Raw genomic sequence first — 16895 nt, forward strand, 5'->3', positions numbered from 1 at the left:
ATGGTAGAAAGCTAACAGAGGGCAGTACCTATATGCCCCCAACAGATTTGCTGAGTCTGACCATTCAGGGATATATTTCTATTGGTTTTCTAAAGACCTTTCTACCACATACAATACCTTCCACACACCCATATTTTTTTTAGCATACTTCTTTCAACATTCAGATCTTTTTTTTTTTTTTTTTTTGGTTGGTCGTGGGCTTGAACTCTGGGCCTGGGCGCTGTCCCTCAGCTCTTCAGCTCAAGGCGAGCGCTCTACCACTTGAGCTACAGCGCCACTTCCAACATTCAGATCTTTTGATTATAGTGCTTATGCTGCCACTTCTGACAGGATAGTAATAACAGGTATAAATGACTCTCTTTCTATAATATAACACTAACTGAAAAAGAAAGTAGACTCCAAAATATCAAAATATTTTATACTTAAAGCCAAATGCATTTGGTTCCCTTTATTTTGTGCCAGTCCAGCACTGGGACTTGAACTCAAGCCCTCGTGTTGTTTTTCTTACTCCAGGCTGGCACTCTACCCCTTGAATCAAACATCCACTCTGGCCTTTGGGAGGGGGCAGTACTGGGATATGAACTCAGGACTTGGGCCCTGTCCTTTATTTTTTTTGTTCAGACTGATGTTTTACCACTTGAGCTAAAGTTCCTCAGATCTCAGCTTCCTAAATCGCTAGGATTACATGGATGAGCTAAATTAGGATTTATTATATAATAGAATCCTACAAAAGACGAATGCATCCAACAAAATTTGTACAAATGAATTCCTAGTTTGGAATCTGTATTTGATTGGTTAACTTGCTAATTTGCAAGATTTTAGAGTTAGCAAAGTAGGCTAGCAGAAGATTCTATCAGCCCTTTCACTACTTAAGTTCATTTGAAGTGTTGACAATGACATGTGTCCCTTTTTATCTTTTAGGTACCCTTTCAGCCCACCTCACTGGCTCCTTTGAAGTGACTTGATTCTACTCCCATTAACTACATTTTTTTGTTGTTGTTGTTGGTCATGGGGCTTAAACTCTGGGCTTGGGCACTATCCTTGGGCTCTTCAGCTCAGGGAGAGCGCTCTACTGCTTGAGCCACAAAGCCACTTCTGGGTTTTCTAGTGGTTAATTGGAGATAAGAGTCTCACTGACTTTTATGCCTAGGCTGGCTTTGAACTGTGATCCTCAGATCTCAGCCTCCTCAGTAGTTAGGATTACAGGCGTGAGCCACCGGCGCCCAGCTTAATTACATTTTTTTTTATTCTAAAGGGGTTATAGTTACATAAGTCACATTGTGAATATATTTCTTTTGAAGTATTACCCCTCTGTTTTCTCCCATTAATTTTTCATTAATTAATTTTTCATTGCAGTTTCTAAGTGAAGATTCCTTATTCCTTCTGGATGATGTCTGCCAATTTAGCTTCCATCCCCATAGCGATCTGAATTCTTTGTGTTCTTAGTGGTTTGTTTTTCTGTAAAGGAATACCTGGAGTGGAAGAAACAAAAGTTAAACAAACAACTTTGACTTAGATTGGGTATGTATGCCTGTGTGCCTGTGTGTGTGTGCCTGCGTGTGTGTGTGTGTGTGTGTGTGTGTGTGTGTGTGTGTGTGTGTGTGTATGCAGATACTGGGGTTTGAACCATGGGCTTCATCTTCTTCCTTAGCTCTTTTGCTCAAGGATGGTGCTCTACCTCTTGAGCAACATCTTCACTTCTTTTTTTTGCTAGCGAATTGGAGTTAAGATTCTCTTTGGTATTATTCCTGGGTTGGCTTTAAACTGTGATCCTCAAGTCTGTCTCTTAAGTAGTGAGGATTACAGGTGTGAGACAAGCCACTCAGCTTTAATGTTGATTTTGTAGCCCTCTCTCCCTCTCTCTTCCCTGAGGGTGGAAGGTATTATTGGCAAGGAGGACAGTTTTGTTCTCTGTCATTTCCAGGAGAAGGCCATACTTCCTGCTTTTGTGGTAGCAAAGAGAGTAACTTATAAACCTGACATCCAAAGTAAATTCTTTAAAACCCAGCATAAAGTTGCACTTTCTCATCTAACCACTAGACTAGTTTTTCTTGGACAGTTTAGAAACATAATAAAAATACTTAATGTGTCTTAACAAGAGGTCATTTCTCAGTTGGACAATGCAGTTTGTTGTTTAAAGGTAGAACTAAATTTAAAAAGCACGTCATAGTCATGCTGATTAATTATATTTTTATTGCAAACATTTAATGTCTTCAAAAGACAAAGGGTCATATTCTCATTGGTGAAATAACAACTTAGGTTTGTTTTGGGAATAAAACTCTTCCTTATCAGCACTTTCTGGGTTTGGGAAGTGGAGGGAGTGTGTATAAAAAAACAAATAAGCCTGAAATAAATATTTAAAACATAAATTCCATGCCAGGGCTGGGAAGGTGGCTCAGTGGTAGAGCACTTGCCTTGCATGCCTGAGGCCCTGGGTTCGATTCCTCAGCATCACATAAGCAGGAAAAAAAAAGCTGGAAGTGGCACTGTGGCTCAAGTGGTAGAGCACTAGCCTTGAGCTGAAGAGCTGAGGGACAGCGCCCAGGCCCAGAGTTCAGGCCCCACAACCGGACTCCCCCCCCAAAAAATAAATTCCATGGCAGAGGTATAATCTATATGGACAGACAAGTCAAGACAGATTGCAGGGAGGGGTGGGGGGAAGTGGGGAAGGTACACTTGTGATGCCACCCTACCACTTGAGTCACAGTGCCACTTCCGGTTTTCTGGTGGTTTATTGGAGATAAGAGTCTCACAGACTTTCCTGCCTGGACTGGCTTTGAATGGAGATCCTCAGATCTCAGCCCCCTGAGTACTAGGATTACAGGCATGAGCCACCAGCACCCTGCTCCCTGAGCTTTTGTGCTCAAGGCTAGTGCTCTACCACTTGAGCCACAGCTCCACTTCTAGTTTTTTAGTGGTTAGTTGGAGATAAGAGTCTCCTGGACTTTCCTGCCAGGGCTGGCTTTGAACCCTGATCCTCAGAGCTCAGCTTCCTGAGTTGCTACAATGACAGGTGAGCCACCAGTGCTTAGCTCTAAGAAACTCTTATTTCCAGTTAACTACCAAAAAGCTGGAAGTGGAACTGTGGCTTAAACAAAAAAAAGCCAAGTGAGACCTTGAGATCTTGAGTTCAAGTCTCAGTGGTGGTGTGTGAGAGAGCACACATAGACATACACACAAAAGTGTATCAAAAATCAAACCCCAGGGGCTAGGAAGGTGGCTCAGTGGTAGAGCACTTGCCTTGTATGCATGAGGCCCTGGGTTTGATTCCTCAGCACCATATAAGCAGGAAAAAAAAAAAGCTGGAAGTGGCGCTGTGGCTCAAGTGGTAGAGCGCTAGCCTTGAGCTGAAGAGCTGAGGGACAGAGCCCAGGCCCAGAGTTCAGGCCCCACGACCCGACCCCCCCCTCCAAAAAGAAAATAAAACAGTGATACAAAAATCAAATCCCAAACAAATCCTGAAGCTGGGCACTGGTGGCTCATGGTTGTCATCCTAGCTACTCAGGAGGCTGAGATCTGAGGATCGTGGTTTAAAGCCAGCCCAGGTGCCAAAGTCTGTGAGACTTATCTCTAACCACCAGAAAACTGAAAGTGGGGCTGTGGCTCAAACTGGTAGAGCACTAACCTTGAGCTGAAGAGCTCAAAGGACAGTGCCCAGGCCCAGAGTTCAAGCCCCATGACCAATAAAAAAAACACACACACAAACAAAAAACCAAAAACAATTCTGCTAAGGTTTTCAAGGTAGATTGTGCTTTTAAGTAATTTATCTGTGCATTGAAGGGAAATGTTGCTCCTTCTAAGAACAAGGAAATTTTAAATCCTGGACACTTTACAGTGGAGAAGACCAGTCCAAGGACAGCAAACAGATTGGAAATACTCAGAGAAGACCCAGGGGATGGAGCAGGATGCCCAGTGGAGGAATGTAGGGTCCTGAGGTTGAGAAAGTACAGCACCTACCTGCCCAGGAGGTTGAGGAGAAGCAGTGGGTGGAGCAAAAAGGTAGCCACACCCCCAAGACTTGGTGGAAGAAGCAGAAGGTGTTTGGGGAAGGGAGAATAACATGGGTGTGGCCAAGGAAAGGGCAAGCCCAGAAAAAAACCCCAACACTTCCTGTCCTGTCATCTCAACAACCTCTAGTCTAATGAACCATTCTGAGGGGATATTTAAGAATCAGATGGAGTATTTTTTTTCCCCTGGTCCTCAGGCTTGAACTCAGGGTCTGGGCTCTGTCTCTGAGCCTCTCTGTACTCATGGCTAGCACTCTACCTCTTGAGCCATAGCTCTACTTCTCATTTTTAAGTGGTTAATTGGAGACAAGAATCTCAAGGATTTTCTTGCCCTGGCTGGCTTTGAACCGTAATTCTCAGATCTCAGCCAGAGTAGCTAGGACTTGTCAAAAAGCCCTCATTATTATTCTCCTTCTTCTTCTTCCTTCTTCTTCTTCTTCTTCTTCTTCTTCTTCTTCTTCTTCTTCTTCTTCTTCTTCTTCTTCTTCTTCTTCTTCTTCCTCTTCCTCCTCCTCCTCCTCCTCCTCCTCCTCCTCCTCCTCCTCCTCCTCCTCCTCCTCCTCCTCCTCCTCCTCCTCCTCCTCCTCCTCCTCCTCCTCCTCCTCCTCCTCCTCCTCCTCCTCTTCTTCTTCTTCTTCTTCTTCTTCTTCTTCTTCTTCTTCTTCTTCTTCTTCTTCTTTTTGTCAGTCATGGGACTTGAACTCTGGGCCTGGGAGCTGTCCCTGAGCTCTTCAGCGCAAGGCAAGCACTCTTCCACTTGAGCCACAGCACCACTCCAGTTTTTTGGTGGGTCATTGGAGATAAGAGTCTCATGGACTTGCCTGCCCCGGCTGGCTTTGAACCATGATCCTCAGATCTCAGCCTCCTGAATAGTTAGGCTTATAGGCCTGAGCCACCGGCACCCAGCCAGAGAGCCCTTATTCTTTTTTTTTTTTTTTTGGTGGTTTTAAAAAATATTTACTTTTATTAAGTAGCTGTACATAGGGGTTTCAATTCCAGAAATCAGGTTAGGAGTACAATGCATCTTTTTTTTGGGGGGGGGGGCAGTCGTGGGGCCTGAACTCTGGGCCTGGGCGCTGTCCCTCAGCTCTTCAGCTCAAGGCTAGTGCTCTACCACTTGAGCCACAGGACCACTTCCAGCTTTTTTCTTTTTGCTTATGTGGTGCTGAGGAATCAAACCCAGGGCCTCAGGCATGCAAGGCAAGTGCTCTACCACTGAGCCACCTTCCCAGCCTGCATGCATCTTTTGATGAGGTTTTATTTCCCTGTCACTCAGTAGTGGGTGTCTTTGAGAAGCCTCAATAGGTTCTGCTACATGCTAATTTTATACGTAATATTTTTTTTTACTTCTTTTTTTTAAAACAGGTGTCATGTTCTTTTTTAATTTTTTTATTATCTTTAAGTAGTTGTACAAAGAAATTCCCATTCTACAAAATAGTATATGAATACAAAATGTCTGACAACATGGTTACCCATCTCTCCTAACCCACCCCTTTTCACTTTTCTTTTCTTTTTTTTTTTTAATTGAGATTAGGTGATTACATAAATTTCATGTATTTCACAGTATTGTGGAATAGTAATACTTAGTTAAAGTACACATTTTAACCTTCACAAGGCAAGTTGTCATTATGATGGTCTATAAAGTTTGTGAATTCTATGAGCTTTGACAATACAATTATTTCTTCCACATCAGGTGATATTTACATTTCTTTGCTTTTGCTTAGTGTAAGCTGTTCCCTCTTTCCTTCTCATTCGTCCCTTCCCATTGCTGTCTTTGAGTTGCATAGTTCATTTTCATCTATGTCCAGTGCAGCTGATGGGCCCCTCTGTTGTATGTTTTCCCGTTTCCCACTGATTATATATTTTGTGTGTGTGTGTGTGTGTGTGTGTGTGTGTGTGTGTGTGTGTGGTCAAGAATATGGAGTCATTTAGCAATGATTCTCCAGTCCTGTTTACTTTGCCATATCTCCTTGCATTTTGGTTTTAGCATCCACATATCAGGGAGACCATGTGGCCCTTTGTCTTTGTGCTTTTGGCTCACCTTGCTCAAAATGATTTGTTCTAGTTCCATCCATTTCCCTGCAAATGCCATTATTTTGTCCTTTCTAATGGCTGCATAATATTCCATTGTATATAGGTACCATAATTTTTGGATCCTCTCATCAGTAGTGGGGCATCTGGGTTGTTTCCACATCTTGACTATTGTGAACAGTGCTTCAGTGAACATGGAGGTGCATGTGTCCTTGTATCCTGGTTCCTGTTGCTCAGGTAGATGCCTAGGAGCGGTATATGACTGGGTCATAGAGAAGGTCTATATTCAGCTTTCTGAGATACCTCGAGATTGAGAAAGCCCTAATTCTTGAAGAACCATGGAGACAGTCATTTAAAAGGGCCATAGCTATATGTTGGTGGCTCATGACTGTAATCCTAGTTCCTCAGGAGGCTGAGATCTGAAAATCATGGTTTAAAGCCAACCCAGCAAGAAAGTCAGTGAGACTCTATCTCCAATTAACCACCAAAAAGCCAGAAGTGGAGCCGTGGCTAAACTGGTAGAGCACTAGCCTTGAGCACAAAAGTTTGGGGACATGCCCAAACCCTGTAAACAAACAAAACAAACAAACAAACAAATGGGCCAGACCTGCCTTGTAGAGAGAATCAATTAAATCTACTAGGCATTATTTCCTGCCTTCTTTCTTTCTTCTTTCTTTTTTTCTTTTGCCAGTCCTGGGGCTTGAATTCAGGGCCTGGGCATTCTCCCTGAGTTGCTTTTTGCTCAAGGCTAGCACTCTACCACTTGAGCCACAGCACCACTTCTGGCTTTTTCTTTGTATGTGGTACTGAGGAATCAAACCCAGGGCTTCATGCATGCTAGGCAAGCTCTCTACCACTGAGCCACCTTCCCAGCCCTTCCTCCTTGTTTCTGAAGCTGCAGCCGCAAACAGGCCCTACACAGTCCCAATGTGCCATGCTACAGGCATACTGTTGTTACTGTGCGTCTGGGAAGAGGAAAGGTCATGTCTTCATACCATGCTCAGCTCTGGTATCCCTAAGCCATCAGACACCTGGGCTGTGGGAATTTTAGCATCAAAACTAATTATTATTATTTGTACTGGTACTGGGGCTTGAACTCAGGCTCTCACGCTCTTGCTTTGCTTTTTTTGTTCAAGGCTGGTGCTATACCATTTGAGCCATACCTCTACTTTTATCGTTTTTTTCCTGGTTAGTTGGAGATGATTTTTGCAGATTTTTCTGCCCAGACTGGCTTGAACCAATGATCCTCAGATCTGTCTCCTGTAATTATTATTATTATTATTTTTTATTTTTGCCAGTCCTGGGGCTTGAACTCAGGGCCTGGGCACTGTCCCTGAGTTTCTTTTTGCTCAAGGCTAGTACTCTACCACTTGAGCCACTGTGCCACTTCCAGCTTTTTCTGTTTATATGGTACTGAGGAATCAAACCCAGGGCTTTATGCAAGCTAGGCAAGCACTCTACCGCTATTCCACATTCTCAGCCCTCCAGTAATTATTAGTGGCACAAAATTGTACGCATTTGCCAAGTCCTGTGTGGTGATTTGTTACATATATGCATTGAAACAAGAAACTTGTTGTACCTATTAGCTTGATGCTTGTTCAGAGTGAACCTTATTCTTTCATCATGCCCTTAATCGTCAGTGCCAAGACCTTGGGCTCCCAAGGGCATCCTAATAGTTCATTCATATTTCCACTCAGCGATGGTCTCCAAACACACCTGAACATCTCTCTGATCAGGAGCACATTCAACCTAGCTTCTCCAAGGCCTTAGCCCTGACACAAGGTCCAATGGACTAAATATTTGCTTCCCCTCCAAATTCAGGTATTGAAGTCTGGAACAGTATTGGTATTGGTGTCTTCGGGAGATAATTAGTTTAAATGAGATCCCCAGGGTGGGGTTCCTATGATGGGGTTAGTGACTGCTTCGAAGGAGAGGAATTGACAAGAGCATGCACACATTCTCTCCCTCCACCACATCAGTGCTTAGCAAAAACACATCTATTTATAAACCAGGAAAACCTGGTGCCAGGTGGCTCACGCCTGGAATCCTAGCTACTCAGGAAGCTGAGATCTGAAAATCACAGTTCAAAGCCAGATTGGGCAGAAAAGTCTGTGAGACTCTTATCTCCAATAAAAACCATTAGAAGGGCTGGGAAGGTGGCTCAGTGGTACAGCGCTTGCCTTGCATGCCTGAGGCCCTGGGTTCAATTCCTCAGCATCACATAAGCAAAAAGAAAAAAGCCAGAAGTGGCGCTGTGGCTCAAGTGGTAGAGCGCTAGCCTTGAGCTGAAGAGCTGAGGGACAGCGCCCAGGCCCAGAGTTCAGGCCCCACGACTGGACCCCCCTCCCAAGACAAAACAAAACAAAACAAAACAAAAAAACAACCCCAGAAGTAGAGCTGTGGCTCAAGTGATAGAGCACTAGGCTTGAGCAAAAGAAGCTCAGGGACCGTGCTTAGGCCCTGAGTTCAAGCCCCAGAGCACTGTCAATAAAAAAATAAAAAAATAAAAATACAGGAAGTGGCGCTGTAGCTCAAGTGGTAGAGCGCTCGCCTTGAGCTGAAGAGCTGAGGGACAGTGCCCAGGCCCAGAGTTCAAGCCCCATGACCAAAAAAAAAAAAAAAAAAAAAAAAAAATACACACAACTTTGAGCTTGCTACCTTAACTTTCCTCTTGCTTCAGCCTCCCAAATGCTGAGATTACAGATATATACCACCTTACTCTGTAATTCTTTAGGTAGTACTAGGCTGAACTTATGGTCTCATACTTACTGGGCCAGCATTCTACTACTACTTAGCCATATTGCTTATTACCCCCTTTTTTGGGGGGAGGGGAGAGCCAGTCTTGGGGCTTAAACTCAAGGCTTGTCCCTTAGCTTTTATGCTCAAGGCTAAGATAAGAGACTCATAGATTTCCTGCCTGGTTGTTTTTGAACTGTCATCATCACATCTCAACTTTCCTGGGTAGTTAGAATTACAGGTGTGAACCATCAGCGCCTGAATCTTTAGCCCATTTTAGTGATGGTTATTTTTACTTATTTTTGTAACAGACCTGGGGCTTGAACTCAGGGCCTAGGCTTGGTCCCTATGATTTTGTGCTCAAGGCTAGCACTCTACCTCTTGAGCCACGACCCTACTTTTAGATTTTTGGTGGTTAATTGGAGATAAGAGTCTCACAGACTTTTCTGCCTTGGTTGGCTTCAAACCATGATCCTCAGATCTCAGCTTCCAGAGTAGTTAAGAGTACACGTGTAAACCACCGGCGCCCAGCTGTGTTGGTTATTTTTTGAGATAGGGCTCATGCCTGGGCTACCATCTGCCTATTTTATACTTCCCATTGTAGCTGGGATGATAGCCATGTGCTATTTTACTCGTCTATGTGTTGAGAAGGTGTCTTGGGAACTGTTCTGCCTTAACTGTTCTTGAAATTCAATGGTCCTGTTCTCAGCCTCCCAAGTAGAGATGACTACAACAATGAGCCACCAGCTCCTGGCTCTCAATTTTTTTTTGAGAAGCCATCATACATTTTTCCATTTGCTGGAGAATGAGTTTAGATCCTTGCACAAGTTGGGCCAGTACCTTAACCCTGAGCTACATCAGCCCACTGTAACACTAAAAAACAAAAACAAACAAACAAAAACTAAAAAACAAACAAACCAACAAACCTTTAACAATGCTTGACAAGAAATGTACTCATTACCTTACCCATGTAACTGTAACCACTCTGTACAGAATCTGTACAATAAAATAAAATTAAAATTTAAGAAACTTGTTATATTTTTTTTTATTTTTCTTGACCGGTCGTGGGTCTTAAACTCTGGGCCTGGGCACTATCACCCAGCTCTTCAGCTCAAAGCTAGCACTCTATCACTTGAGCCATAGTACCACTTCCAGTTTTCTGGTGGTTAACTGGAGATAAGAATCTCATGGGGGGCTGGGAAGGTAGCTCAGCAGTAGAGTGCATGCCTTGCAAGCATGAGGCCCTGGGTTCGATTCCTCAGCACCACACAAACAGAAAAAGCCGGAAGTGGTGCTGTGGCTCCAGTGGTAGAGCACTAGCCTTGAGCTGAAGAACTGAGGGACAGCGCCCAGGCCCAGAGTTCAGGCCCCATGACCGGCAAAAAAAAAAAAAAAAAAAAAAAAGAAGAAGAATCTCATGGACTTTCTTGCCTAGGCTGGCTTTGAATGGTGATCCTCAGATCTCAGCCTCCAGGGTAGCTAGATTACAAGTGTGAGCCATTGGTGCCAGGCTTAAAAAAAAATACTTGGAACCATATCACAAAGTCATTAAATCAGGCTGTGCCCTGGTGGCTTATGCTTATAATCCTAGCTTCTTAGGAGGCAGAGGTCAGGACGACTGAGATTTGAAACCAGCCTGGATAGAGAAGTCCCTGAGACTCCATTTAAACCCATAGCTGGGCAGGGTGGCATGGGCCTTGGATGAGATTTGGAGGAGATAGCTCTTGGCCAGCCAGGGCAAAAGAGTTTATGAGACTCCATTTCTACAGGAAAAGAAAAGCTGAATGTGGTAGTGCACATTTGTCATCTCAGCAGGAAGCATAAATAGGAGGATCACAGTCCAGACTGGCCCATACAAAAATTGCCAGAGCTGGAAGTGTTGCTCAAGTGGTCAAGCCCCTCCTAAAAATGCCACTTTTCTGTAGCCTGTGATTTTGAGGTTCCTATGGTGTGATCTGTCACATTGTGACAGATAGTGAGAGGGAAGAAGAGGCAGTGGAGACTCAGGGGAGAGCTCTCGGGAGCCTCTGGTGGAAATTAACCCTCTTCTGTTGTTACCAGCAACTCCTCCTCAGTCCTAGCAGGGCAAGTGAGTTATGAAGTGCAAACAGTTGTAAAGCTGGTGGGCAAAATGCATTTTTCCATATTTTTGGATGAGTTGTTTCCTGGGAGTTTTCCAACATTTGTACTACAACATCATTCTTCCTCTATCTTGTCTTTAAAAGCAAAGGAGGAAGGGAATCGGGGCAGCCATATTCTGGGTCCCATCAGAATGTTAGAGACAAGAAACAAAAAGCCATCGGCCTCACTTGAAGAGTGTCACATACAACTTGAGAAGCAGACAGCGCAGCAGGACCAGGCCCTGCATGGAGGTAGTGAGGAGGAAGGCTCAGGGACGCCTGCTGACTGAGTCAGGACAGGCTTCTGGAAGGAGATGACTCAAAATTTGTATCTTAGAAGATGAACTGGAGGTCACTGGGAAGAAGGGAGAAGCTCTGTGTGTGTGTGTGTGTGTGTGTGTGTGTGTGTGTGTGTGTGTGTGTGTGTTGTGTGTTGTGTATGTGTGTATGTATGTACTGGGACTTGAACACAGGGCCTGGATGATATCCTTTAGCTTCTTCACTCAGAGCTGGAGCTCGACCACTTGAGCCACAGCTCCATTTCTGGCTTTTTGCTGATGAATTCTATGTAAGAGTCTTTTGAATTTGTCTGCCTGGGCTGGCTTTGAACTGTGATCCTCAGATCTCAGCCTCCTTAGTAGCTAGGATTATAGGTGAGAGCCACCAGCGCCCTAAAAGACCCTCCAATCAAACACACACACACACACACACACACACACACACACACACACACACACACACACAGAGAAAACAAAACAAACAAACAAACAAACAAAAGCTGCCTTCAAGGATTCCAATTCTCCCTATTTAACCCAAGGCCAATCTCCATAATAAAGAAGATTGGGAAAGATGGCTGAAATGGGCTGAAGTTCTGTTTCCCATGGCATATCTAACCACATCCTGTCTTTCTCTGCTACATTTCTAATAAACTTCCCTATCACTTTCATTTATGTTCATGTCTTGCCTAAATTATCCTTTTTTTTCCTGTAGCAGTATCATTACCATGATTTTTTTCATGTTGTATATTATCCAGCAGCAATTTTTTTTTCTCCTTGGAGAGTTCTTTTTTTTTTTTTTGTGCCAGTCCTGGGGCTTGAACTCAGGGACTGGGCACTGTCTCTGAGTTTCTTTTGCTCAATGATAGCACTTTACCACTTGAGCCACAGTGTCACTTCTGGCCTTTTTTGCTTATGTGGTACTGAGGAATCAAATCCAGGATTTCATGCATGGTAGGCAAGCACTCTACCACTAAGCCACATTCCCAGCCCCTGGAGAGTTCATTTTGACTCTAATATTTATTTATTTAGGTGCCAGTACTGGGGCTTGAACTCAGGGCCTAGGTGCTTCCCCTTAGCTTTTTCATTCAAGGCTGTGTTCCATCACCTGAACTATAGATTTACTTCGGTTTAATATTTAATTTCAAACCATTTCATATTAAATGAACACAAATAAATTAAATAAATACTATCTGTTTGTTGTAATCTGAACTCCCAGAGTTTACTTACCTCTGGCCTTAGGTGTGTGAGGTAGAAAGTCTAGAGAGCCAAGTTCTGGCTGAACTCCTCCCAAACTATCCAGGTGCCAACTTCTACAAAAGCTCTTTATGGCCAGGCGCCTGTGGCTCATGCTGTAATCCTAGTACTCAGGAGGCTGAGGTCTGAGGATTGTGGTTCCAAGCTAGCCCAGTTAGAAAGTTCATGAGACTCTTTTTTTTTTTTGGTCGGTCCTGGAGCTTGAACTCTGGGCTTGGGTGCTGTTCCTGTGCTCCTCAGCTCAAGGCTAGAACTTTACCACTTGAGCCACAGTGCCAGTTCTGGTTTTCTAGTGGTTTTTATTGGAGATCAGAGTCTCATGGACTTTTCTGCCCAGGCTGGCTTTGAACTGCTATCCTCAGATCTCAGCCTCCTGGGTTGCTAGGATTACAGGCATGAGCCACTGGCGCCCGGCTTCATGAGACTCTTATCTCCAATGAACCACCAGAAAACTGGAAATGGTGCTGTGGCTCAAAGTGGTAGAGTGGTAGCCTGGAGCAAAAGAACTCAGGGACAATGGCCAGGTCCTGAGTTCAAGCCCCCATGAGCAACAAAAATCTAAAAAGATAAAAAGAACAAAAAGCTCTTTAGGAACACCCTCCTCGGGGTACCACTCATTCCAGAATTGTACCAGTTATAGATCTGTGTTTCCTTGTCTCCATGTTGGTCAATTGTGCTTCTAGGCCAAAACAAGAGCCTGTCATCCAGTGACACTTACACTTCCGGTCTCTAATATCTCCATGGCAGCCATGCTAATTATTCTTTTGTGTGTGTGTTTGTGTGTGTGTGTGTGTGTGTGTGTGTGTGTGTGTGTGTGTGAGTGTGTGTGTGTGTGTGTGTGCACTCATGCGTACTCTGATATTGGGCTTGAACTCGGGGCCTCACACTCTCATTTAGTTTTTTCGCTCAAGGTTTGCACTCTCTCACGAGTCTCACCTCTACTTTCATCATTTTGCTCATGAATTGGAGATGAGAGTCTCAGAGTTTTCTGCTCAGGCTGTTTTCAGATCTCAGCCCTCAGATCTCTGCCTCCTAAGTAGCTAGTATTTCAGATAGGAACTTTGGCTTGTAGTGCTTCCTCTATTTTGAAGGATAACATTATTGGGTATAATAATCTTGACTAGAAGTTATTTGAAGTCACATCATTTTTAAAAGTTTAGAAGTTTTTTTTTTTTTTTTTTTTCAGGCATTCCAACACTTTCAGTATCTTTGGACTTGGTTAGAAGCTTCTGGAAGCATCATATTGACCTTTTCACATTACTTGCACTTCTATATTGTGATAGAAGTTGTGTACATCTAGGTTGGATATCTTTTTTTTTTCTGCCACTTAGAGGAGGGAAAGCATACAACAGTGATAAAATAATCAATTGTAGCTGGGTGCCAGTGGCTCATGCTGTAATCCTAGCTACTCAGGAGGCTGAGATCTGAGGATTAAGGTTCAATGGCAATCTGGGCAGGAAAGTCCACAAGACTCCTATTTCCAATCAATCATCAAAAAGCTAGAAGTGGAATGTGGCTCAAGTGGTAGAGCATTAACCTGGAGCAAAAAACCTCAGGGACAGCACCCAGGCTCTGAGTTCAAGCCCCAGGACTGGCACCAAAAACAAAACAAAAACAAAAAAAAAGTAAAGCATATGTATATAGATATATTTAGTTGTCTTTTCTTTTTGTTGGTGGTACTAGGTTTGAACTCAGGCCCTCAATATTTCTGGGCTGGCATTGTATCACTTTGGCCACATTTTCAGTTTTCTTTTCCCTTTTCTTTCTTTCTTTCTTTCTTTTTGCCAGTCATGGGGCCTGAACTCTGGGCCTGGGCACTGTCCCTCAGCTCTTCAGTTCAAAGCTAGTGCTCTACCACTTGAGCCACAGCCCACTTCTGGCTTTTTCTGCTTATGTGGTACTGAGGAATCAAACCCAGGGCTTCATGCATGCAAGGCAAGCATTCTACCACTGAGCCAACTTCCCAGCCCCTCTTTTCTTTCTTTTTGCATGGTATATAGAATCTTTTGTTTGTCTGGTAAGCACTCTACTACTTGAGCCATCTCCCCAGTCCTTTCGCATACAGAGCCTCACACTAACTGTGCCTTGGCTGGCTTTGTACGTGTGCCATCACACTGGGATTTATTTTTATTTTTTATTTTTGTCAGTCGTGGGGCCTGAACTCTGGGCCTGGGCGCTGTCCCTCAGCTCTTCAGCTCAAGATTAGCACTCTACCACTTGAGCCATAGCACTACTTGCTGCTTTTTCTGCTTATGTGGTACTGAGGAATAGAATCCAGGGCCTCATGCATGCAAGGCAAGCACTCTACCACTGAGCCACCTTCCCAGCCCCCTTGGATTGTTTTTAAGATAAGACCTTTCTAACTTTGGGCTGATCTCAAACAGCAATTTTGTTGCTACTTCCTTAGTTGCAGAGATTACAGACATGTACTACCATGCCTGGCCCCAAACCAAGTATTCAAATGTAGTTTAAAAAATTGGATTATCAGCTCCATCTCTAATATGTTTGTAGAAGAAAAGAACTAGGGTTCTTATAGGATAAACTGTGTATTTAAAATAGAGGTATCAAAAAAGTATAAGGTATTAAAAATTAAGTAGTAAAGAAAAGAATGAGAGAAGGAAGAAAGAAAAAGACAAGGAAAGGAGGGAGATGTATACAAGATAAAAATATATACAATATAGTAGTGTTTAAGAACCTTATGTTATTTCATGTGTGTGCATGTCAGTCATGGGGTTTGAACTCAGGGCCTGGGTTCTGTCCCTGAGGTCTTTTTCTCAGCGCTCTACCACTTTGAGCCACAGGTCCACTTTCAGTTTATTGGTGGTTAATTGGAAATAAGAGTCTCACAAACTTTCATCCCTGGGCTGACTTTGAACCATGATCCTCATATCTTAGCCTCCTGAGTATCTAGGATTACAGGTGTAGACCACCAGCATCCAGTGAAACTTGTATAATTATTACAGAGAAAAACAATACAACCAGGCGCTGGTGGCTCATGCCTATAGCTACTTAGGAGGCTAAGATCTGAGGACTGGGGTTCAAAGCCAGCGCAGGCAGGAAAGTCTGTGTGAGACTCTTATCTCCAATTAACCACCAGAAAACCGCAAGTGGCTCTGTGGCTCAAGTGGTAGAGCGCTCGCCTTGAGCTGAAGAGCTGAGGGACAGCGCCCAGGCCCAGAGTTCAAGTTTCACAACCCTCCCCCAAAAAGTACAATCAGGAAAAGAGAAGGGAAAAAATAGGAAGAAAAAGGAAGTGGTGCTGTGGCTCAAGCGGTAGAGCACTCGCCTTGAGCTGAAGAGCACAGGGACAGTGCCCAAGCCCAGAGTTCAAGCCCCACGACCAAAAAAAAAAAAAAAAGAAAAAGGAAGAAAAAGTACTTTTCCTGGCTGAGGAGGAGGGTGACTAATACATGGGCTCCATTAGGGAGCTCACTTCCTGGTCTTTGGCCCTCAGATCTCTGTCCAGGCCCTCCACATGGGCCTGAGGTAGTCTATGGTTCCTTTCTGGGTGCAGCCTGGGTAAAGGGTGGGTGATTGTCTAAGGCTCAGGCCTGGGGCGGTGGCTGGGGTGAGATGAGGTAGCTCAGGCACATGCTAGTGGCCCGGTGGAGGTGGAGGTGGAGCAGGTCCCCTTGAGTAGTAGCAACTCAAGCGCAGGGGTGAGTCTCATGGTTTAGCAGTAGCTGGGGGTGGAGGCAGGGCAGCTCTGGCTGCCAGGAGCAGTTGGGGGCTGGAGTAGATGAGGAATTGAGAGTAGAATGGCTTCCTGGTATGGGCTGTCTGTTTCCAGTGAAGTTTGCATGCTCCTGAGATTTAGAGTGTTGGCTCTTGAGTAAAACTGATTTCCTTCCCACCAACTCTTACCTTCCAAGTATTGGCTTAAATATTTTTTATTTTTATGTGTGTGTGTGTGTGTGTGTGTGTGTGTGTGTGTGTGTGTGTGTGTGTGTGTGTGTGTGTGTGTGTGTGTGTGCACGCAGGTTCTGGGATTTGAACTCAGGCCATGAAGTGCTGTCCCTTAGCTTTTTTTTTTTTTTCCTCAAGGTGAGTGCTCTACCACTTGAGCCACAACTCTATTAGCTATGTTAATTGGAGTAAGAGTGTCACAAAAATTCCTGCCCAGACTAACTTTTAGCCACAATCCTCTGATCTCATACTCTTGAGTAGCTAAGATTACAGGCCTGAGCCACTGGTGCCTAGCCTGAAATATTGGCTTTTTTCTTTTTGCTTATTGTTTTGGTTTTACTTTATTGTAAAGGTGATGTACAGAGGGGTTACAGGCACATTTCCTTTTGAATAGTATCACCTCCTCCCTCATTTTCTCCCAAGTTTTCCATCCTGCCCCACCCCCCTCAAGTTATATAGTTCATTTCCAACAGAGTGTCTAGTGAGTACAAATACTAGCTTTTGAACAGCAAACAGCTGGCTAGAACTGGGTCTAGCCCACAAATAGCTGAGATAAATCAACT

Source organism: Dipodomys merriami, unplaced genomic scaffold (assembly GCF_024711535.1).
Source record: "Dipodomys merriami isolate MVZ:Mamm:240054 unplaced genomic scaffold, mDipMer1.0.p SCAF_59, whole genome shotgun sequence".
NCBI classification, from domain to species: Eukaryota; Metazoa; Chordata; class Mammalia; order Rodentia; family Heteromyidae; genus Dipodomys; species Dipodomys merriami.